At 41.4% G+C, this 19,007-nt stretch overlaps 1 protein-coding gene across 1 annotated transcript in view; it reads right to left on the bottom strand.

Annotated features, from left to right (window-relative positions):
* The window catches only part of LOC311099376 (GTPase-activating Rap/Ran-GAP domain-like protein 3), a gene marked incomplete at its 5' end in the record, with an annotated part of 169,741 nt that overhangs the window by 129,055 nt on the left and 21,679 nt on the right, over window positions 1-19,007 (bottom strand). The gene's annotated exons all lie outside the window — the stretch shown is intronic.

The following is a 19,007-nucleotide window of genomic DNA, read 5'->3' on the forward strand; positions in this document are numbered from 1 at the left end:
TATGACATTTGTGGTGCTACAATTGATGAAGCTTTGGTTTTTGTATGTTCTTGGGTGGTAAAAACGTTTGTATTGGTCGTGTTGTCACAATGTACACAGTGGTGAAACTTGTAATTGCCATTGGGCGGGCCTGGGAGCCAAGTATTACGTTTCTTGGGTAGCTGCATGCTGTGCGTAAAGGAATTGGCTAGATTGGAAGGGGGCCATGTTGTGAACTCACATAGATTTGTACACCGTGGAAAAAAACAAATGTGGGGGTGATTTGTCCTAGTTTCTATTAGTGCCTTTGAGTAGGCTTTGATGTTCAGTCTCTCTAGCACGGGTATAGGTCTGTTAAATGACACTCTTATCATACCCACGTTGCAGGAACCTGGTGCGCATATCATTAGCTTTGTACTCAAACTCTATGTCGGTACTACAGTTATGTCGGAGTCTTAGAAATTGGGCCAGGAACATTTGGGTCATGGATGGATCTGCATGGGAACCATTGGAAAGGTTATGTAGTTTGTAGTACACAAAAACTATTGGTCACATGGTCAGGAAAAACTCTGTCCTTGTTATAGGCTATAACTGGAGCCTGGAGATTATCCTAGTCAGGTCAAATGATCAAGAAAAAACTCTGGGCCATAGAAAGGATGTCTGAGAAAGTGTAGAAGGGTAATTATAGTTTGGCTTATTATCACTCTTGTCGGGGAATAATGTCCATGTATGCAAATGAGGCAATGTGTTTTGACATCACTTGCCACTGATAAGCCCATTTGATTGGTTATTGCTTAACCAGCAGGACGAAACATTACTGGATATCAAATAATGTTTTATTGACATGTGACAGGCTCCCCAAATCATGTAAATGTTTATGGCACAATGTCATAGAAGCCTATGTATTACAGTTTAAAATATAGCCACATCATGTAGCATACAGTACTTTGTTCTATGCAATTTAGTAGACCTGGGAGTAAGTTATGTGCTTGCCTGTGTACAGTCAGGAGATTGGCCAATGGCCCATAGGATTCAGCAGCAAACTGTGTAGTTAGAAATGAACATAGAAAAATGACATATGAGCTTGTCTGACCACGCTTACTGCTGCCAACGTCAAATCTCAGAATCTCCTAAAAGAGCCACAAGATGGTATTTCAACATTTCATTACTACAAAATCCTACATTCTGTGATCAATTTGAAATGTAACTAAATTAATTCATGATGATCAATAAAAATTCAGTCGATGACCCCCGGACTCTATGGGATGCCGCCAAAGGTTTTATATAAAATAATGCAACTGCATTTGCATCTGGGTTGAATAAATTGGAAATGGTGTTAACTGCGTTATAGCGTTCTCAACAAACACTCTTTTCAGATCAGGTTACTATTACTCTTTCCAAAGTCAAGCCAGAACTTAATTTATTGATAAGACAGAGAGCAGAATTTGCCATCCATCGACTTAGATTAAACTACTACTTCCATGGTAATCATCCCAGTCGTTTACTGGACAACAACCTATGCAGTAATGATCAATTAGCTGATATACCAACTATTGAATCTGAAACAGGGGAATGACTAAATTAATACAATTAATAAATCAAAGATTCTCCTGTTTCTATAAAGAACTGTATACCTCTGACTGAAAATCCACACCAAGCCAGACTAAGTCCTTTCTAAAATAATTAAGAACTCACCTTTCTAAAATAATTAAGAACTCACCTCGCTGGGAACCCAAATCTCTCTCAATGAACTCAAAAGGGCATTGGATAGCATGAATAAAGGCTAAATATCTGGATGGGACGTATTCCTCCTGAGGTCTATTTAACATTTTGGAATCAATTAGGTACACTATTGCTCGAAATGATTAACACAGCCGTTCACAAAGGTTCATTTTGGAGAGATGTGAATACAGCACAAATGTTGCTTTTATTCAAAAAAGTTAAGGATGCCACCAAGTGTTCTCACTATCGCCTCCTATCTTTGATACACACAGATATTAAACTGTTTTCCAAAATGTTGGCATCCTGTCTTAAGACTTACTTAGCCAAATTGGTCGACATGGACCAATGCGGGTTTGTTAAAAAACTTTTATCGTTGGATAACCGCCGTCGACTATAACATATCTTAAATACATCATCAAAAACAACAGCTCCTTGGGCTGTTTTATCTCTCGATGCAGAAAAAGCTTTTTATAGACTAGAGTGGTCATATCTCTGGTCTGTCTTGGAACGTATGGGAATTGGTTCCAATTTCATTCATATGATTAAAATACTATATGCGAATCCCTCAGCCATTGTTATAACAGGCAATATCTGCAATATCTGCTCCATTCAGATTCACTAGAAGCAGCAGAAAAGGCAATCCCATTTCTCCTTTGCTACTTTTATTATCCATGGAACTTCTGGCCAAGGCAATTCGTTATTCGAAGGAAATACCAATTTCCCTCAAATCTACCGATCACTTAATCTCATTATACGCAGACGATATTTTACTATATCTAGACAATGTATCTTAATCGCTCCCAAACGCATTGAAGATCATTGAGCTTCATCTCAAGTTATAGAATTAATCGAACCATATCAGCCCTACTGCCTCTCAAGACCCAGATGGAGGACTCCATCTCTACTAGGTACGTGATCCAGGATAAACTTACAAAGACGGAAAGACGTAGGAGGACTATCCGTACCAAACTTTTAATTGTATTTCCAAGAACTAGCATTTCGCCCCATCCTAAATTGGTTTAGACGTGATTCTTCCGCCCCCTTGCTGAGTACAGAGAGAAATATGGTGTCTCCTATTTCCCTGGAAGAGGTGGTCTTCACTGATATATCCCTTAACCCATAAGAGTCTAAGCACAATTATTTCGGGCCTTACTGCTATTAGCCCATACAAACGCATTGAATAACAGATTCACTACATGGAACAACAGATAGTCCCCCAAAAAGTTTGTTCTGAAGTGTCTGTCCTTTATCAGAGATTTAAGAAAGATCAGGATATACAGTGGGGAGAACAAGTATTTGATACACTGCCGATTTTGCAGGTTTTCCTACTTACAAAGCATGTAGAGGTCTGTAATTTTTATCATAGGTACACTTCAACTGTGAGAGACGGAATCTAAAACAAAAATCCAGAAAATCACATTGTATGATTTTTAAGTAATTACTTTGCATTTTATTGCATGACATAAGTATTTGATACATCAGAAAATCAGAACTTAATATTTGGTACAGAAACCTTTGTTTGCAATTACAGAGATCATACGTTTCCTGTAGGTCTTGACCAGGTTTGCACACACTGCAGCAGGGATTTTTGCCCACTCCTCCATACCGACCTTCTCCAGATCCTTCAGGTTTCGGGGCTGTCGCTAGGCAATACGGACTTTCAGATTTTCTATTGGGTTCAGGTCTGGAGACTGGCTAGGCCACTCCAGGACCTTGAGATGCTCCTTACGGAGCCACTCCTTAGTTGCCCTGGCTGTGTGTTTCGGGTCGTTGTCATGCTGGAAGACCCAGCCACGACCCATCTTCAATGCTCTTACTGAGGGAAGGAGGTTGTTGGCCAAGATCTCGCGATACATGGCCCATCCATCCTCCCCTCAACAAGGTGCAGTCGTCCTGTCCCCTTTGCAGAAAAGCATCCCCAAAGAATGATATTTCCACCTCCATGCTTCACGGTTGGGATGGTGTTCTTGGGGTTGTACTCATCCTTCTTCTTCCTCCAAACACGGCGAGTTGAGTTTAGACCAAAAAGCTCTATTTGTGTCTCATCAGACCACATGACCTTCTCCCATTCCTCTTCTGGATCATCCAGATGGTCATTGGCAAACTTCAGACGGGCCTGGACATGCGCTGGCTTGAGCAGGGGGACCTTGCGTGCGCTGCAGGATTTTAATCCATGACGGCGTAGTGTGTTACTAATGGTTTTCTTTGAGACTGTGGTCCCAGCTCTCTTCAGGTCATTGACCAGGTCCTGCCGTGTAGTTCTGGGCTGATCCTTCACTTCCTCATGATCATTGATGCCCCACGAGGTGTGACCTTGCATGGAGCCCCAGACCTAGGGTGATTGACCGTCATCTTCTTCCATTTTCTAATAATTGCGCCAACAGTTGTTGCCTTCTCACCAAGCTACTTGCCTATTGCCCTGTAGCCCATCCCAGCCTTGTGCAGGTCTACAATTTTATCCCTGATGTCCTTACACAGCTCTCTGGTCTTGGCCAGTGTGGAGAGGTTGGAGTCTGTTTGATTGAGTGTGTGGACAGGTGTCTTTTATACAGGTAACGAGTTCAAACAGGTGCAGTTAATACAGGTAATGAGTGGAGAACAGGAGGGCTTCTTAAAGAAAAACGAACAGGTCTGTGAGAGCCGGAATTCTTACTGGTTGGTAGGTGATCAAATACTTATGTCATGCAATAAAATGCAAATGAATTACTTAAAAATCATACAATGTTGAAGTGTACCTATGATAAAAAGTACAGACCTCTACATGCATTGTAAGTAGGAAAACCTGCAAAATCGGCAGTGTATCAAATACTTGTTCTCCCCACTGTACAGTTGAAGTCGGAAATTTACATACACCTTAGGCAAATACATTCAAACTCAGTTTTTCACAATTCCTGACATTTAATCCTAGTAAAAATTCCCTGTCTTAGGTCAGTTAGGATCACCACTTTATTTTTACGAATGTGAAATATCAGAATAATAGTAGAGAGAATGATTTATCTCAGCTTTTATTTATTTAATCACATTCCCAGTGGATCAGAAGTTTACATACACTCAATTAGTATTTGGTAGCATTGCCTTTAAATTGTTTAACTTGGGTCAAACGTTTCGGGTAGACTTCCACAAGCTTCCCACAATAAGTTTGGTGAATTTTGGCCCATTCCTCCTGACAGAGCTGGTGTAACTGAGTCAGGTTTGTAGGCCTCCTTGCTCGCGCACGCTTTTTCAGCTGCCCACAAATTTTCTATAGGATTGAGGTCAGGGCTTTGTGATGGCCACTCCAATACGTTGACTTTGTTGTCCTTAAGCCATTTTGCCACAACTTTGGAAGTATGCTTGGGGTCATTGTCCATTTGGAAGACCCATTTGCTACCAAGCTTTAACTTCCTGACTGATGTCTTGAGATGTTCCACATCATTTTCCTTCCTCATGATGCCATCTATTTTGTGAAGTGCACCAGTCCCTCCTGCAGCAAAGCACCCCCAAAGCATGATGCTGCCACCCCCGTGCTTCACGGTTGGGATGGTGTTCTTTGGCTTGCAAGTGTTCCCCTTTTTCCTCCAAACATAACGATGGTCACCAAACAGTTCTATTTTTGTTTCATCAGACCAGAGGAAATTTCTCCAAAAAGTATGATCTTTGTCCCCATGTGCAGTTGCAAACCGTAGTCTGGCTTTTTTATGGCGGTTTTGGAGCAGTGGCTTCTTCCTTGCTGAGCGGCCTATCAGGTTATGTCGATATAGGACTCGTTTTTACTGTGGATATACATACTTTTGTACCTGTTTCCTCCAGCATCTTCACAAGGTCCTTTGCTGTTGTTCTGGGATTGATTTGCACTTTTCACACCAAAGTACATTCATCTCTAGGAGACAGAACGCATCTCCTTCCTGAGCAGTATGACGGCTGCGTGGTCCCATGGTGTTTATAATTGCATACTACTGTTTGTACAGATGAATGTGGTACCTTCAGGTGTTTGAAAATTGCTCCCAAGGATGAATCAGACTTGTTGAGGTCTACAATTCTTTTTCTGAGGTCTTGGCTGATTTCTTTGGATTTTCCCATGATGTCAAGCAAAGAGGCACTGAGATTGAAGGTAGGCCTTGAAATACATCCACAGGTACACCTCCAATTGACTAAAATTATGTCAATTAGCCTATCAGAAGCTTCTAAAGCCATGACATCATTTTCTGGAATTTTCCAAGCTGTTTAAAGGCACAGTCAACTTAGTGTATGTAAACTTCTGACCCACTGGAATTGTGATACAGTGAATTATAAGTGTAATAATCTGTTCGTGAACAATTGTTGGAAAAATTACCTGTGTCATGCACAAAGTAGATGTCCTAACCGACTTGCCAAAACTATAGTTTGTTAACAAGAAATTTGTGGAGTGGTTGAAAAACGAGTTTTAATGACTCCAACCTAAGTGTATGTAAACTTCCGACTTCAACTGTATATATATGTATTTAACCCCTTATTTTTGGCACTAAAGAGTCACCATATACAGTGTATACTTTCATAAATGTTTTCAACAGGTCCCAGGGGACCTTCAGATGAGTCTTGTGAGGCCTGTGTGCATCCTAGAGCAAAACAACCAACATGTACGTGTTCGTGAGAGTATCACCTATTAGTGTGTAGCTAATGCTGCAGACAGAAGTTGGCAGATCGGCTGTACCGACTTCAGACGAGTCACAAGACGGTTCATAGAGCAAAATGTTTGTGAGTGTCTTTCTATAGAGGGGTCATAATAGTTTGTAGGCCAAACTGTTCAGACGTTTTTGTGAGGAGACCGATTTTCGCGATGTCTCATGGTCTGACAAACACCGCTCTAGCTCTTTCACCTTTCACTGCAGATGCGTAAGTGCGACATCAGCGGATGTGGTGGATAGAGATGCATCCAATGCAAAAAATACATTTCTCTAGCTTAAACTGAAAGATTTCTATGGGGACTTCTTTATTATGCTAATTAGATATCCACGGGGGCGCGGGCATCGACCTTAGGGGTTAAACAATGTCAACTACACTTTGGTCCTATTATTGCTCACACAATTTCTATTTGGCGCAAAATGTAAAAACGATGAAACTGGGAATCAAAATGGCATGCCCATACTCCAATATTTCACAAAAATGTATTGCGATCTGGAAGGCGGCCTTTGCATTCCCCAATGGCCCAAATGTGGAATATATCATTGACAGTAATGGTTTGAGAACATTCCAAGATTGGAAAGACACATACACATTACCAGACAACTCCTTTTTCTATATTTACAACTTAGGTCAGCTATGCTGGCCTATGGAGTTTCTTGGGAAACCCAACTACCAAACCATCCAATGATGGAATATATAAATATATTATCTGGGCTCCTGAAAGGATAATATATAAACACATTTTAGAAAGCTTATATTCTGAGCTAGCCATTAAAAATGTGTGGTCCACAGATCTAAGTGGATCTGAACAACCCTTTAACTGGAACAGAATATGGAAAAATATGACATTGGGTCTGGGGAGGGGGGGGTGGAAAACATGGTTTCTGGGAATGTGGGGGTGGTTGGATGGGGACATGTTGGTTGGGTGGTGTTGGGGTAATGGTATGGGAGCAGTGCCGTGCACAGACCTTTTGGGGAACATGATCTCAAACCAAAAAAAGGGTATCCCCCCAACAACAAAAAAATCCAGCAACCGCGGTCACAGACTCGTTGAGCAGTTATTACAGGAAGAGGGGAAAGCAGCACAATCTGATGAGTAAAGTATTTTGCAAAACTATTTTGAACTGGAATAAATGCTGACCAACACAAGTCCATTCAAAATAAAAGATTGTAAGAAATAATGTAGCCTAACATTACAAACTTTTTGACCCGCGACCCCCAAAAACGAGTGGTACAAAACTTGCGATAAATTACGATTACAGCCATAAACTATTATGCATTTTTAAAATGCAAATAGACTACAGAAATAAAGTGTGTTTTACACCTGCATTTGGAGCTGAAAGTCATTCATATTAGCAGCCAATATTAACTAGGGATATATCATGTCTCTTCTCTTGAGTCCAGAGCAAGCGAAATCATACGGCCTACTTGTAGTGGAGGTTGCAGGATTGGACGGAAGGCGTAATAAATTCGCCAGAATATGTTAAATCTTCATCCCATAATACTGAATGCAGTGTTACAGCTACTTATCTTTAGACATATAGCCAGTAGCCACCCAAACTAAGCCTATCTGAAATATGAAAATGATCAATTAAATTGCCAAGTAGCCTTTTGTCTGACAAAGATGAGTCAGAAGTATATTGCTAACCTGTATTTTATATGGATGATAAACATAGGCCTACTCTGTTTTTCCAGGCAAAACTGGAGGAAATGAAACAAGTTCTTTCTGGTCACTAATCTGGATATGCACGCCCACCTTAATTCAGCACGCCAATGCTAAATATTGGTCATTGGTCAACAATCAAGACGCGCTTTTTGGTTCGAAAGCATAAATACAAATGTAACAACGACTTGCGGACAGTGGGTTCAGAACAATAACGACAAAAAATGTGTACAAAAAACAAACATTTTGTGGGAAATTACTGCATTTCATCACCGAAAAGGTGCACTTTGGAGACTGGAAGGGCAAAGGGGCATATGCTCTGCACAGGTAGAGCCCTATCTGTGCACGTGCCTGGATGGTAGGTTCGGGACTGAGGCCCACTTATTTTTAGTTGTCTTTTCCTGTATACAGTGCATTTGGAAAGTATTCAGACTCCTTGACTTTTTCCACATTTTGTTAAGTTACAGCCATATTTTACAATGGATTTAAAAAATATATTCTCATCAATCTACACACAATACCCCACAATGACAAAGCGAAAACTGTTTTTTTGAAATGTTTGCAAATGTATTAAAAATTAAAAACAGAAGTACCTTATTTACATAAGTATTCAGACCCTTCGCTATGAGATTTGAGCTCTGGTGCATCCTGTTTCCATTGATCATCCTTGAGATGTTTCTACAACTTCATTGGAGTCCACCTGTGGTAAATTCAATTGATTGGACATGATTTGTGGTCCTCTGTAGCTCAGCTGGTAGAGCACGGCGCTTGTAACGCCAAGGTAGTGGGTTCGAACCCCGGGACCACCCATACACAAAAAAAAAAATGTATGCACGCACGACTGTAAGTCGCTTTGGATAAAAGCGTCTGCTAAATGGCATATTATTATTATTTGGAAAGGCACACACCTGTCTATACAAGGTCCCACAGTTGACAGTTCATGTCAGTGCAAAAACCAAGCCATGAGGTCGAAGGAATTGTCCGTAGAGCTCCGAGACAGGATCATGTCGAGGCACAGATCTGGGGAAGGGTACCAAAAAATGTCTACAGCATTGAATGTCCTGAGGTGTGTGCAGGTTGAGAATGATAATAAACGATTACTCCAGGAAGTAAGGGAGTGTGGGAGTGTGGGGGGTGGTGTCTAGGGGTGATGAGTGTCTAGGGGTGAGTGTCTAAGGGTGATGACCTCCTATTCACTCATGTAAGATAGTGATTCGCTTGAATGTGTCAGACAGTTTTTCAATGTTGTTGAATGAGTGTCTTATTCTGCTGCCTCTCCCTTCATCATTTCTGTGTCTGTAATGAATGGCTGCTTCTGAAAACGTTACAAGCCGTCAAATCCTTGCTTCCTCCGTCCTTGTTTCCTAATTTCCTCTGAAAGTGCATTGGAGGAGAGGATCCAAGGTCCTTTCCTCAGATCTCCTCATCCAATTAGCTTTGTTAGGGATTTAGGAAACAAGGACCGAGGATGCAAGGATTTGACAGCTAGTGAAGTTTTCCGACACAGCCCAAGATTCCCCTCCATGTCCTCCTGCATGTTATAGTAGCACCCCTTACTGGTGATACATGAACACTACAAGCCATAATAGTTCTGGTGAAAACAGCAACTAGGGGAGATTCCCTTTTGGGCAAAAGACTGTCCTTGCCTCGACTCCTCCGTCACCTGGAAATCGATAAGTGTTTGAGTGGTCGAGGAGAGTGTCAATTCCATTAGTAGGCGAACTGAAAAATGTCCTCCCCTCCTTGATAGCCACCTTTCAACAAGGGCTTTTCTCAATTGGATTTGCGCCTTTCTCACCTCCTTTTGAAAAAGGTCAAAGTTAATCAAGGAGAGGCGACGAGGTGAGGGAACGTGGATGAAAATGCGCTTGTATGAAATGAGACTCTCCGTCTCCACTCGCACGTCATCAAGCAAATTACGTTTACAGGGGTGGATCCCGAAATAAATGTGTAAAGTGATAAAACAAATTAATTTAGTTGTGCAACACATTTTATAGATAAAACGATAAGTAGCATATTGTTTTTAAACGTGTGCATGCTTTTCTCCTCTGACAAAACAAAAGGTGATTTAAAGGGGGTGTGGCAGATTTCAAAACTCTTCCGTGTAGGTAGGATACATATGACTATCCTCAATGAAAGGTGGCTATCGAGGAGAGGAGGACACTCTTCCATTCGCCTACTAACAAATTGACATCTCCTTGCCCACTCAACCACTTATCGGTTTCCAGGTCATGGAGGAGAGAGGACGGAGGAGAGAGAGTGGACTGACTTTTGACAAATGAGAAAAGGCCAAGGATAAAAGCTGAAGAACATACGCACACCCAGGTACTTTCCGAAGGTGCTGGAGCTATGGGCAAATTCATGAAAAACGGAAAGGAAAACTCTGCACACTGCTGCTCATGCTCCCAGGTGATATTTATTTATAACAACGTTTCGACCCTTAGGTCTTCATCAGGCATCCATATCCCAAGTGGGGGTGGAAGGTCCTATTTATAGGAGCAGTACTCACTGACATCACTTCCTGAAACAGGAGGTAAAAAACTTATAACATAGGTTCACAATATTAACATTCAATGTATCAAAATATATGATCATATACAAGGAATGCAATCAATATTTACAGTAATCTAAATACAATATTCATACAACGTTCAATTAGGATTTTAAAAAATTACAATTTGGACATATTGAAACTATAAAAACGGTTTCAAGTCAAACTCCTCGTTAAGGCCAAGAGGAGACAGTGTGTCGAGCCTGTGGATCCAGAAAGATTCCCTTTGAAGAAGTTTCCTCTCAATGTCCCCTCCCCTGCGTGACATCTTGACCATTTCTATTCCAATGTATCTCAGAGAACTATTAGGAAATCCAGCTTGTACAAAATGAACAGTAACCGGATTTCTTTGTCTCACCTGTCCGTATATTGCTGCGTTGCTCACAGATCCGTGTCTTTTTTTGTTTTGTTATTGCAGATAGATTGTAATTTCCATCAATTTAATTGTCTGCATCACTTCCAATCCCCCATATGTTTTCTCTTCTCGCAAATATATATATATATATATATATATATATATATATATATATATATATATATATATATATATATATATACACATACACACACATACATATATACAGTGAGGGAAAAAAGTATTTGATTCCCTGCTGATTTTGTACGTTTGCACACTGACAAAGACATGATCAGTCTATAATTTGAATGGTAGGTTTATTTGAACAGTGAGAGACAGAATAACAACAAAAAAATCCAGAAAAACGCATGTCAAAAATGTTATAAATTGATTTGCATTTTAATGAGGGAAATAAGTATTTGAACCCTCTGCAAAACATGACTTAGTACTTGGTGGCAAAACCCTTGTTGGCAATCACAGAGGTCAGACGTTTCTTGTAGTTGGCCACCAGGTTTGCACACATCTCAGGAGGGATTTTGTTCCACTCCTCTTTGCAGATCTTCTCCAAGTCATTAAGGTTTTGAGGCTGACGTTTGGCAACTCGAACCTTCAGCTCCCTCCACAGATCTAGGCCACTCCAGGACCTTAATGTGCTTCTTCTTGAGCCACTCCTTTGTTGCCTTGGCCGTGTGTTTTGGGTCATTGTCATGCTGGAATACCCATCCACGACCCATTTTCAATGCCCTGGCTGAGGGAAGGAGGTTCTTCCCAAGATTTGACGGTACATGGCCCCGTCCATCGTCCCTTTGATGCGGTAAAGTTGTCCTGTCCCCTTAGCAGAAAAACAACCCCAAAGCGTAATGTTTCCACCTCCATGTTTGACGGTGGGGATGGTGTTCTTGGGGTCATAGGCAACATTCCTCCTCATCCAAACACGGCGAGTTGAGTTGATGCCAAAGAGCTTGATTTTGGTCTCATCTGACCACAACACTTTCACCCAGTTCTCCTCTGAATCATTCAGATGTTCATTGGCAAACTTCAGACGGCCCTGTATATGTGCTTTCTTGAGCAGGGGGACCTTGCGGGCGCTGCAGGATTTCAGTCCTTCACGGCGTAGTGTGTTACCAATTGTTTTCTTGGTGAATATGGTCCCAGCTGCCTTGAGATCATTGACAAGATCCTCCCGTGTAGTTCTGGGCTGATTCCTCACCATTCTCATGATCATTGCAACTCCACGAGGTGAGATCTTGCATGGAGCCCCAGGCTGAGGGAGATTGACAGTTCTTTTGTGTTTCTTCCATTTGCGAATAATCGCACCAACTGTTGTCACCTTCTCACCAAGCTGCTTGGCGATGGTCTTGTAGCCCATTCCAGCCTTGTGTAGGTCTACAATCTTGACCCTGACATCATTGGAGAGCTCTTTGGTCTTGGCCATGGTGGAGAGTTTGGAGTCTGATTGATTGATTGCTTCTGTGGACAGGTGTCTTTTATACAGGTAACAAACTGAGATTAGGAGCACTCCCTTTAAGAGTGTGCTCCTAATCTCAGCTCGTTACCTGTATAAAAAAGACACTGGGAGCCAGAAATCTTTCTGATTGAGAGGTGGTCAAATACTTATTTCCCTCATTAAAATGCTAAACAATTTATAACATTTTTGACATGCATTTTTCTTGATTTTTTTGTTGTTATTCTGTCTCTCACTGTTCAAATAAACCTACCATTAAAATTATAGACTGATCATGTATTTGTCAGTGGGCAAACGTACAAAATCAGCAGGGGATCAAATACTTTTTCCCTCACTGTATATATATACACACATACACATACATACAGTGGTGTGAAAAAGTGTTTGCCCCCTTCCTGATTTCTAATTTGTTTGCATGTTTGTCACACTTAAATGTTTCAGATCATCAAACAAATTTAAATATTAGTCAAAGATAACAAGTAAACACAAAATGCAGTTTTGAAATGAAGGTTGTTATTATTAAGGGAAAACTAAATCCAAACCCACATGGCCCTGTGTGAAAAGGTGATTGCCACCTACAACCTAATAACTGGTTGGGCCACCCTTAGCAGCAACAACTGCAATCAAGCGTTTACGATAACTTGCAATGAGTCTTTTACAGCGCTGTGGAGGAATTTTGGCCCACTCACATTTGCAGAATTGTTGTAATTCAGCCACATTGGAGATTTTTCGAGCATGAACTGCCTTTTTAAGGTCATGCCACAGCATCTCAATAGGACTCAGGTCAGGACTTTGACTAGGCCACTCCAAAGTCTTCATTTTGTTTTTCTTCAGCCATTCAGAGGTGGACTTGCTGGTGTGTTTTGGATCATTGTCCTGCTGCAGAACCCAAGTTCGCTTCAGCTTGAGGTCACGAACAGATGGCCGGACATTCGCCTTCAGGATTTTTTGGTAGACAGCAGAATTCATGGTTCCATTTATCACAGCAAGTCTTCCAGGTCCTGAAGCAGCAAAACAGGCCCAGACCATCACACTACCACCACCATATTTTACTGTTGGTATGATGTTCTTTTTCTGAAATGCGGTGTTACTTTTACGCCAGATGTAATGGAACACACACCTTCCAAAAAGTTCAACTTTTGTCTCGTCAGTCCACAGAGTATTTTCCCAAAGGTCTTGGGGATCATCAAGATGTTTTCTGGCAAAAATGAGACTAACCTTAATGTTCTTTTTGCTCAGCATTGGTTTTCGTCTTGGAACAGTCTCTTTCTTATGGTGGAGTCATGAACACTGACCTTAACTGAGGCAAGTGAGGCCTGCAGCTCTTTGGATGTTGTTGTGGGGTGTTTTGTGACCTCTTGGATGAGTCGTCGCTGCGCTCTTGGGGTAATTTTGGTCAGCCGGCCACTCCTGGGAAGGTTCACCACTGTTCCATGTTTTCGCCAGCTTTAGAAATGGCTTTATAACCTTTTCCAGACTGATGGATCTCAATTACTTTCTTTCTCATTTGTTCCTGAATTTCTTTGGATCTCGGCATGATGTCTAGCTTTTGAGGATCTTTTGGTCTACTTCACTTTGTCAGGCAGGTCCTATTTAAGTGATTCCTTGATTGAGAACAGGTGTGGCAGTAATCAGGCCTGGGTGTGGCTAGAGGAATTGAACTCAGGTGTGATAAACCACAGTTGAGTTGTGTTATAACAGGGGGGGCAAACACTTTTTCACACAGGGCCATGGAGGTTTGGATTTTGTTTTCCCTTAATAATAACGACCTTCATTTCAAAACTGCATTTTGTGTTTATTTGTGTTATCTTTGACTAATATTTACATTTGTTTGATGATCTGAAACATTTAAGTGTGACAAACATGCAAACAAATAACAAATCAGGAAGGGGGCAAACACTTTTTCACACCACTGTACATACATACAGTGGGGAAAAAAAGTATTTAGTCAGCCACCAATTGTGCAAGTTCTCCCACTTAAAACGATGAGAGAGGCCTGTAATTTTCATCATAGGTACACGTCAACTATGACAGACAAAATGAGAAAAAAAAATCCAGAAAATCACATTGTAGGATTTTTAATGAATTTATTTGCAAATTATGGTAGAAAATAAGTATTTGGTCAATAACAAAAGTTTCTCAATACTTTGTTATATACCCTTTGTTGGCAATGACACAGGTCAAACGTTTTCTGTAAGTCTTCACAAGGTTTTCACACACTGTTGCTGGTATTTTGGCCCATTCCTCCATGCAGATCTCCTCTAGAGCAGTGATGTTTTGGGGCTGTCGCTGGGCAACACGGACTTTCAACTCCCTCCAAAGATTTTCTATGGGATTGAGATCTGGAGACTGGCTAGGCCACTCCAGGACCTTGAAATGCTTCTTACGAAGCCACTCCTTCGTTGCCCGGGCGGTGTGTTTGGGATCATTGTCATGCTGAAAGACCCAGCCACGTTTCATCTTCAATGCCCTTGCTGATGGAAGGAGGTTTTCACTCAAAATCTCACGATACATGGCCCCATTCATTCTTTCCTTTACACGGATCAGTCGTCCTGGTCCCTTTGCAGAAAAACAGCCCCAAAGCATGATGTTTCCACCCCCATGCTTCACAGTAGGTATGGTGTTCTTTGGATGCAACTCAGCATTCTTTGTCCTCCAAACACGACGAGTTGAGTTTTTACCAAAAAGTTATATTTTGGTTTCATCTGACCATATGACATTCTCCCAATCCTCTTCTGGATCATCCGAATGCACTCTAGAAAACTTCAGACGGGCCTGGACATGTACTGGCTTAAGCAGGGGGACACGTCTAGCACTGCAGGATTTGAGTCCCTGGCGGCGTAGTGTGTTACTGATGGTAGGCTTTGTTACTTTGGTCCCAGCTCTTTGCAGGTCATTCACTAGGTCCCACCGTGTGGTTCTGGGATTTTTGCTCACCGTTCTTGTGATCATTTTGACCCCACGGGGTGAGATCTTGCGTGGAGCCTCAGATCGAGGGAGATTATCAGTGGTCTTGTATGTCTTCCATTTCCTAATAATTGCTCCCACAGTTGATTTCTTCAAACCAAGCTGCTTACCTATTGCAGATTCAGTCTTCCCAGCCTGGTGCAGGTCTACAATTTTGTTTCTGGTGTCCTTTGACAGCTCTTTGGTCTTGGCCATAGTGGAGTTTGGAGTGTGACTGTTTGAGGTTGTGGACAGGTGTCTTTTATACTGATAACAAGTTCAAACAGGTGCCATTAATACAGGTAACGAGTGGAGGACAGAGGAGCCTCTTAAAGAAGAAGTTACAGATCTGTGAGAGCCAGAAATCTTGCTTGTTTGTAGGTGACCAAATACTCTCACAGTTGAAGTGTACCTATGATAAAAATTACAGACCTCTACATGCTTTGTAAGTAGGAAAACCTGCAAAATCGGCAGTGTATCAAATACTTGTTCTCCCCACTGTATATGCCAATTATATGATGGTATGACCGCATTCTGTCCCCTATCAACACTTTTTAAACTTTTGGTGCCAGCGAGAATGACATAAGAAAGAAGTCAAGACGACTAGATTGATTGAGTCTCCGCCATGTATATCTCACTAGGTCAGGATATTTAAGCCTCCATATATCTACTAGTTCTAATGCATCCATGACATTAACGATTTCCTTAAGAGCATGAGGGTGATTGTTTGTTGTGTGATTTTCTTTACGGTCCATTGACCTATTTAAAACGGTTTTATAATCTCCCACCATAATAATAGAGTGTTGAATTGCTTGCAGGGTTTATAATTGATTATCTACAGTATATTGTCAAAGAAGTGTGGATCATCATTATTTGGTCTGTAAAGGTTAATGAGCCATATCTGTTTATGGTCCAATAACATATTTAAAATAATCCATCTACCTTGCGTATCTGTTTGGACAATTTGCACATTCGGATCGAAATTACTGTTAATTAATATCATCACCTTTTTTGAGTTTCTTTGCCCATGGGAGAAGTATATTTCGCCCCCCCCCCCATTCCTTTTTCCACGCAACTTCATCTAGAATTGTTGAATGAGTTTCCTGTAAACAATAGATATTATATTCCTTCTCTTTGAGCCATGTAAATATTGTTCTTCTTTTGTTATTATCTGCTAAGCCATTACAATTATAACAGGCTATACTTATTTCACCACATACCATAATGAGATACAAGTTTCAAATCTATTTAACATTATATATGTTTGTAAATTTACCAATAAAAAATACCATAGTGATTGAGTGTCCATATAGCTGTACCATGATATTTGCATTGCTACTAAGTAACCCTCCAATTGTTCTCCACTAATTCCCCCACTAAAACCCCTCCCCACCCCAAGTTGGGCCGTCATCCCAGTAATCGGCATACCACCCCCGTCCCCCCAGATCCCTAGGCCCCCGAGAGGCCAGGACCCATCCATCGAAAACAACACACAGTGCCACCCACAAAACAGAAGCAGGTCAACCGCCAAAAGCATTTCCAATTCTCTCACCTCAATATATATATATAACTATTTAAAAATATATATCTATTCAAATATCTTGCATACCTTATTTTCCATCATTATCAATTAATATGCGTAATAATGTTGGCAGTTAATGCGTAGGATTTTAACCTATAACCCGGATTGCCATTGTATTACATTAAATTTTTTACAAGCAATTATTATTTTAGCAAACAATTATTGTGGTTCATCCTATATTCTCCCTAACATCCTTACCTCCTTGCAACAGATGTGGGATAAACACACACGCACATACTCTAACACACTCAACCCCTTTCCTCCACAATCAACCATAAGATCAGATGCTCAACGGTCGTTACATCCCAGAGCCCAACTCAAGAAAGAACCTGATTTACGAATGCATATAGAGTTACAGCTGTTTGAGAAAGCATGCAAGATCGAGCAAAAATTGACAACAATGTAAAATTTGATTAATCTGTTTAATCTATGTAAAGTCCTAGGTGTTTGTGTTACCTGAGACACAAACCCTCTGGTCCCCCGTTGTAACCATTTTCCCCAAGCATCTCCGTGCAGTCAGACCTTTGATTATTTTGTGCCACCTGGGCCACAATAATATGCCCACTCTGATTGTCCGAGTGTGACCCCCTCCGTGTCTTAAGGGTTCTGCGGATTTTCCCTTTGTAAGACAGACCACAAGGACATTTCAACATGTAAACAACATTGGTGGACATGCAGGTAATCAGGCCTTTGATCTTAAATCTTTGTCATGTGCGGGGGTGGGTAAATGAGTTGCATTTGTACGTGAAGCTGCATTGAGCACATTGGCCACATTGTAATTACCCTCCAGAACCTTGTCCAAGAAAGTTTCCCTTTTCTCTGGTGGGTAATCAGATTTAACCACAATGTCTCTCACGTTTTTTTTTTTTTTTTTTAAGACCATACATGGGGGATATTTAAAAATGGGGTTCAATTGTGGGTCAGTATCAATAATGTACCAGTGCTTCCTGATAATGTCCTTAAATGCCTTCCCCAATGGTGAGTATTGGGTAAAGCATGACGGGACACGTTCTGCTTTTTCTTTAACTTTTGGCTTTCCAGCTGTGTTAGTCCTTCAAAACGATCATTGGTCAAGGATAGTCATGTGTATCCTACCTGAGTCCTTCGCGGAAGAGTTTTGATATCTGCCACACACTTTGAATCAGCTGTTGTTTTGTCAGAGGAAAAAAGCTTGCACACGTTTAAAATCTATATGCTACTTATTGTTTTATCTATAAAATGTATGCCACAACTAGAGACATTTTTACCACTTTACACATATATTTTGGGATTCCTCCTCTGTAAAAGTAATTTGCCTGATGATGCGCTAGTGGACAAGGAAAGTCTCATTTCATACCAGCACATTTGTTTCCACATTTCCTCTCCTTGCCTCCTCTCCTCGATTACCTTTTATCTTTTTCAGAAGGAGGTGAGGAGAGGACAGAGGAGTTCGCAAAACCAATTTAGAGAATCTCCCCAGGATATTGCCATTCACCACCATTAATTCACATCCTTTCACAATGTCCAGACTACTCTATTCACATCCACAGAATAGTCTGCCCTCTTGTGGCCACATCCTATATCTCTGGTTGATTGGAACATGAACTTCAGAGGTAGGACAGGGAATAAATAGCGTGTGTGTGTGTGTGTGTGTGTGTGTGTGTGTGTGTGTGTGTGTGTGTGTGTGTAGGGACAGGGAATAAATAGCGCGTGTGTGTGTGTGTGTGTGTGTGTGTGTGTGTGTGTGTGTAGGGGGGCGGGTTGGTCTAAGTGTGTGTGTGTGTGGAACATGTCTGACAGCAGGAGTTCACCTAAGGGGCATCTGCCATCATTACACACCTGTAGGTAAGAACACCAGGGAGGCAGGGCTGTCAGAGGGGCTGACGGATGGTGTGTGTGTGTGTGTGCGTGCATGCGTTTGTCCGTTCCTGCGTCTGTCAATGTGTGTGTGTGCGAGAATCATGTCATTACATCAACATGTCTGGAGGCATACTATGGTGAAAGTAAGTGTAACCGGTGTGAAATGGCTAGCTAGTTAGCGTTTCAATCGGTGACGTCACTCGCTCTGAGACCTTGAAGTAGTTGTTTCCCTTGCTCTGCAAGGGCCGCGGCTTTTGTGGAGCG

This window comes from Coregonus lavaretus, assembly GCF_964263955.1.
Source record: "Coregonus lavaretus genome assembly, chromosome: 24".
Lineage (NCBI taxonomy): Eukaryota > Metazoa > Chordata > Actinopteri > Salmoniformes > Salmonidae > Coregonus > Coregonus lavaretus.